The 6,000-nt window shown below is 39.7% G+C and overlaps 1 protein-coding gene across 1 annotated transcript in view; it reads left to right on the top strand.

Annotated features, from left to right (window-relative positions):
- The first annotated feature begins 249 nt into the window (after positions 1-249).
- LOC147707966 (amine sulfotransferase-like) overlaps positions 250-6,000 on the top strand; it is a 249,662-nt gene continuing 243,911 nt past the window's right edge. Inside the window, exon 1 of the mRNA XM_086926771.1 lies at positions 250-448. The gene's annotated coding sequence lies outside the window, so the exon portion shown is untranslated. The remainder of the gene's footprint in view (positions 449-6,000) is intronic.

Genomic DNA, 6,000 nt, shown 5'->3' with positions numbered 1-6,000 from the left:
CGAAGAGGCTGAACTGTGTACATACACCACTCCTGATGGGGGCGTGGACCTCTTCGTCTACTTGAATACAGCGTCCTACACATATCCGACTGTGACCCATCCCTTCCTCTTCATGCTGTAACTGAGGGGTCATTTAAGGAAACCGTACAGGTGTTCGTTCCTACTGCACTTTGTCCAACTGTAATCTCACATTGCAGTATCACAAAACGTAGTATCATCTAGTGAAATGGAAATGACCCCCTGTTAAATATTACACAGTCTTGGATTCGATATGTTTGGAAACGTTGGAAAGCCTGAATCCCTGAGGTAATGCCGGCTCATAAAAAAATGTGCGTGACAAGCGGGTTTTTTTAAGGTCAGGAGCTGCTTTCACTTCCGAGACCATAACTAACAGCTCCGTTTTCGAGGCTGCAGAAAACAAGATAAAGACCGAGCCTGCAGGAATAAGGTATTGTCGTCCTGTTTTAGCAAATTTTGAAGTGATGTTGCATACGTTTATATATGCCCCGGAAATACAGCGGAAATGCTAGCTATGATGGGAATTCAGTTTTTATAGATTTTGAAGTAACTTGACTTTTTTCTTTCAGTTATTCTAGCCTATGCCCAGTTTATTCATCTACTGCTTAGTAAAAATCAATTGATTCGATTGCGCATATTGACTCATTTTGTCATAGTTTGAGCTCCGCGGTACTGTAATGTTACCATATAAAAATAAACATTGTGTTTGATAAAGCGTTCGCTGTAAGAAAAGCAAGTTGCAAGTAGAGATTTGCATAGTGATGGCTGGATTACAGACATTCCGCCAGCATTACACAACACATAAGTGCAAAAACATATTTGTTCCTGTCAGTCAGTCCACTCATCGATAGAAATCTTAGTGAGCAATGTCATCAGCATGGACAAATCGATGGAATCTGAAAATGTTGTTGCAGAAATGGCATCGATGGTGGTGCGGTTCAATTAAGCGGGGTCATCATATACTTATAACGATAAATACATTGCATTTAATTGTTGTGTGCCTGAGACTATTTAGCCAAGGTACTGGAACTTTTTTTATGGTGAACTCACCTTTGGTTGTATTTAAACTCCTTCTAATGGGTGCAAACAACATATGCTTGAGTCTTAATTTTGATATTTTGTAAATTAAAGCAGGCATGTGTTTCTTATTTCATGTTTTACAATACTTTGTCTGAAAAGGCTGTTAGGGAGGATCACACAATGTTAACGGCTGATAAATGCCAACGCATTCGATTGCTTCCGTTGCCTTAACGTTAACGTTTTACAACTAACTGTTCATTTTAAGGTTAGACATAAACCTTTCCAAATGGTACAATGGGAATCCAGTTATTGCATGAATATATTTTCTTACCCCACCCCCAAATGAGTGCACTGTTATATTTATTGTACATGTGACGGATTTAATCGTGTCACTTCAAGGCGTTGATTGATTGTTATACCAAGCACTCAGATTATTCGTTATTGTCACTTGGAAGCTGCAAAACAGAAAAAAATAAAAGTATTTATAATTAATACAGATGATTTAACCTTTGTATACATTGTCAGTCTCACCCTCTGCCCCTGGAACCCATTCAAAGGGAGTCAAACGTGCCCAATCCGTGCAGTTCAATGCAGGTATTAACGCCTCATCCCACCACATCTAAAGCTCACCGTCATCCCCTGCTTCATACCGTTCTTTCATATTATAAGGGAGAATTTAGTGGGAAAGCGGTCGGGTAGGACAAAGAAAGGTTGCACAGAGCTCCAAGACCACTGCTGACAGGAGCTGTACATATCTTGAAACTCTGACAGCAGAGCTAATGCTTAGATTAGTAATCTGTAGGTTCAGACAGAAGACAGTGTACACCAAATGTTGAGGCAAAGGGCTAAGAAAATAATATTGATAACTCTCTAAGGCAGCTTTATTAATGTGCACAATGAAAATAATATTCACATCGGAATTACTGACATGGCTGTAAAGTACTCTGGCACAAAGGAGGCTCAGAAGAAACTATTGTAATATGAAGATTTCCTTCCAGAGGTATTTGAGGTGAAACTGACACTTAATAGGCACATTATTTTTTTAATTTGTTTTGAGAGAGTGCACATTCACCAGCCTAAAACCACTGGCTGTGGGTAGCCACCTAGGCTATGAGTCACTCCCTGAGTTAGGTGTAAATAGGCTCTTGCTCGCACCTATTGCCTCAAGTATTAGGAATAATAACCATAAACGGATAACAAGGAAACTAACCTCTCTGCCAACCCCCTAACCACAGTCCATCCGCTGCCTTAGATCATTCAATTAACATTTTAATTAACCCCATTTTCTAAGGAAAGGTCCAAAAGGCAATGAAGATTTGTAATCAATCATTTATTCCATTTTGTTCCATCAGAAGTTCTTCAGGTTGGGGCAATCTGATGTTGTAATAAGTAACACTCTAAGGAACCTGGGACAGGCTGTATCCTTATGTCACTGGAATGACAAGCATGGAATCTACAGTGTTCCAAACAACTTGCCTTTCCCATCAAGTATCTTGCTTCATACATCTCAGCTCCGATATTCGATATATCCAAGACCTTTGGACTGAGTATGTCAACTCAGCACGTACCATCATTACCACCCACTTGGACGGGAGCAGAGATAATCCCCATATATAAAATGGGTTCCCGCTCGAACCGTCGAATTATAGGCCTATCAGCCTTATTGACGTGAGTCAGAAAATCTTTGCTCGGATTCTACTGCAACGTTTGCAGGCCTGGATAGATGAAAATAGCATCCTGACCCCGCTCCAAGCGGGTTTCAGGGCTAAAATTTCAACAATCGATCAACTTTTTAGGTTACAGGTCCTGCATTGGAAACACGTTGTATTGGATGGAGGTAGCCTTTATCTGACTTTTGTGGACTTGAAGTCCGCATTTGATATGGTGGATCGCAATCAGCTCTGGAACTTATTGCTGTCAATGGGAGCACCACCATATCTATGCTACCAACTAAGACTCCTCCACGAAGGGACATATGCCAGAGTTCGCTACAGTAAGGATGGACAACTGACGGGCCCGTTTCCTGTCAAAAAGGGTGTGCGCCAGGGTTGCGTCCTTGCACCAACCCTTTTTTCTCTTTTTCTTAATGGGCTCATCGATGAACTCTTGGTTATTAAAGATATTGATTTCCCTAAGCTGGCCTCCCAAAGATTTCCTGCTCTCATGTTTGCAGACGACACCCTGCTGCTTTCAAAATCGCCACTGGGCATGCAGCGGGTGTTATACCAGTTTAGTATTATCTGCAAAAAAAGGAATTTGGTGGTAAATATTGATAAAACAAAGTATATGGCTTTTAATGTAAATACTAGTAATTGCCCCCACCCTATTATGGAGGCAAACCATTAGATAGGGTCCATACTTTTGAGTATCTAGGTCTAACACTGAACTACAAAATGGGGTGGGCTCCCCAAAAAGTAAAGGCAAACTTAAAATTAATACAAGCAGCAGGGGGTATTTTAAAAGTACAAAAAAAATGTGTTGAAAAAACAATAAGTGCCCCCCTTGAAATTTTTAGTGTTCAGGCAAGGTCTTCTTCCCTCTATGGGGCGGAACTCTGGGGTCATACAACATCAAACAACCTAACTTGTACAGAAAACAAGTTTATTAGGCAAAATATGTCCCTCCCAATTAACACGCCGCTCGTGCCGGTAAGGTTGGACTTAAATATACGTCCAATTTCTGATGTCATAGCGTCGCAGCCTTTGCTGTATTGGAGGGGACTTTGGAGTACGCCGGAGTTGACGAGCTTCAAAAATGAACTTATGGTAGTTTTGGGATCCTTAGGTGCTAACAAGATCCCCTTGCTATCATTCGTTAGGCATTCCTTGACTGCGATCGGGCTGGAGAACCTCTGGACAAACCCCGCGGACTCCAGCTCGGTTACTTCAAAGAAAACATTAGCCCTAATAATAAAGGATCACAACCTTACTAAAGTTCTTGGTGCTGCCAAAACTCCAAGCCTAACTTACGAGTTCCTAGAATTTAAGCCCCATTATGGCTTCTTGACCGAGCTATATGTTATACAACCCACTCTAGCCAAGAAGCTATTTTTACAATTTAGATATGGAACTCTCCCTTTATATGCTTTTACTGATAGGTGGACTGTAGGACCCCACCGCCCATGTCCTGGCTGCAGAAAGGAGGAGGAATCTCCTCTTCACATTTTGCTTTTCTGCCCAACATATGCTGTAATTCGGAGGTAGTGGGTTATTCAGTTATGTAAAAATCTGGGCATTAGAAATTACTGTGCTTTCTACAAGATTTTGAGAACTGACACTAGTCCTGTGATAGTCGCTGTAGTTGCAAAGTTTCTGTTCTTAATGTGGCAACTGCGAAAGAAATTGATAAGTTAAATTATGCAGTCCTTCTGTACTAATTGAATCCAGGAATGAATTTGTGTACACATGTAATTTTTATTATGTTCTTTTATTCCTCTTAGACTTAATTTAACATTTTTATAAATTTTAAACTTTTTTTCCCATTTCTGACATTTTGTAGTATTGATGTATTTTAAAGTAAATAGATTGTGAGGAATTGTACTTCTGATTTTATTAAGAAATTTGAAGATTGATTATTTGGAATATGTATTGTTTTAATATGCTGTGCTTTTATGGTTATATCTAACCGAAATAAAGCTTTTTGGAATGGAATTAACCCCATTTTCTAAGGAAAGGTCCAAAAGTCAATGAAGATTTGTAATCAATCATTTATTCCATTTTGTTCCATCAGAAGTTCTTCAGGTTGGGGCAATCTGATGTTGTAATAAGTTACACTCTAAGGAACCTTGGACAGGCTGTATCCTTATGTCACTGGAATGACAAGCATGGAATCTACAGTGTTCCAAACAACTTGCATTTCCTATCAAGTGTCTTGCTTCATACATCTCAGCTCCGATATTCGATATATCTAAGACCTTTGTACTGAGTATGTCAACCCAGCACGCACCTGTTTCACCCCACCTAACAATAGGTTCGTTAGGCGTCTCCTCTGGGTTCTCATTGGATACATACGTCTGTCAACAATGTTTAAAATGTTATATGTTGGGAGTCTGATAATTGTGTTATTGAACAATAAATTAATGTCATACAATACTTTCTCTGAAAATCTTTTGAGTTTAGGGAATTGCCAGAGGAAGAGCAAAAGGAGCATCCACATTTCCTCCAACATTCCCTTCTTGCGGAGGTGTCCTAAGCATGTATCTTTTCAGGGGTCTAACACCACTATGTGGCCATCTTATTTAATGTCCATTTGTTGAATGAGCTATTTGCACTCACACATGCTCCCTAACAGATCTTTTTCACTCTTTATCTGAAAAGGATCTACTAAACCCCAAGTCACATCTTCTTTGTCCTGAGGCTGCACTGCAATGGGGATCTCTCCATGAAAAATGTGTAAATCTCAGCCAGTATGTGATTAGTGCCTGCCTTTGAATTGCTACTTTTCATATTAATAATGGCCCCCTGTTATACCTTCATAAATAATTTGTTGTCCAGAGATTTTCCTTTTTGATTTGTGTTTATGGATCGTTAGATTAGATTTCGCTTGGGTAGACATTGCTGATCTGGGTCGAATTTTTCTAGAGCACAATCACTTTAGGCAACCATACATGAAAGCTTTACAATCAGCTGAGCTTGCCTTTCTTACATTCTTCACTTATTTATGGCTTACCCTCACAATACCTAAACCCACTTAAGGAGACCACCATGGAGTTAACCATTTTACTCTCTGTAGGGTAAAATTAGACTCAGGCAATCCATTGTTCTTTTTCCAAAAATTATCATTCAAAGACTTTTCTTGGTGTGGGTCCTAGAGAACATGTCAAACAAAAATGGGGGAATACTTTGAACACAGACCCCTGCGCTAAATGCTAAGCTTGTATTTTTAGTTTCTTCATTGAAGATAGGAAACCTTTTCACTGTTTTTATATCATGTTACTTCACACAACTCACACAATGTATCCAC

This window comes from Lissotriton vulgaris, chromosome 6 (genome assembly GCF_964263255.1).
Source record: "Lissotriton vulgaris chromosome 6, aLisVul1.2, whole genome shotgun sequence".
NCBI classification, from domain to species: domain Eukaryota; kingdom Metazoa; phylum Chordata; class Amphibia; order Caudata; family Salamandridae; genus Lissotriton; species Lissotriton vulgaris.
The sequence above is the reverse complement of the archived record's forward strand: the minus strand, read 5'-3'. Positions and strand labels throughout refer to the sequence as shown.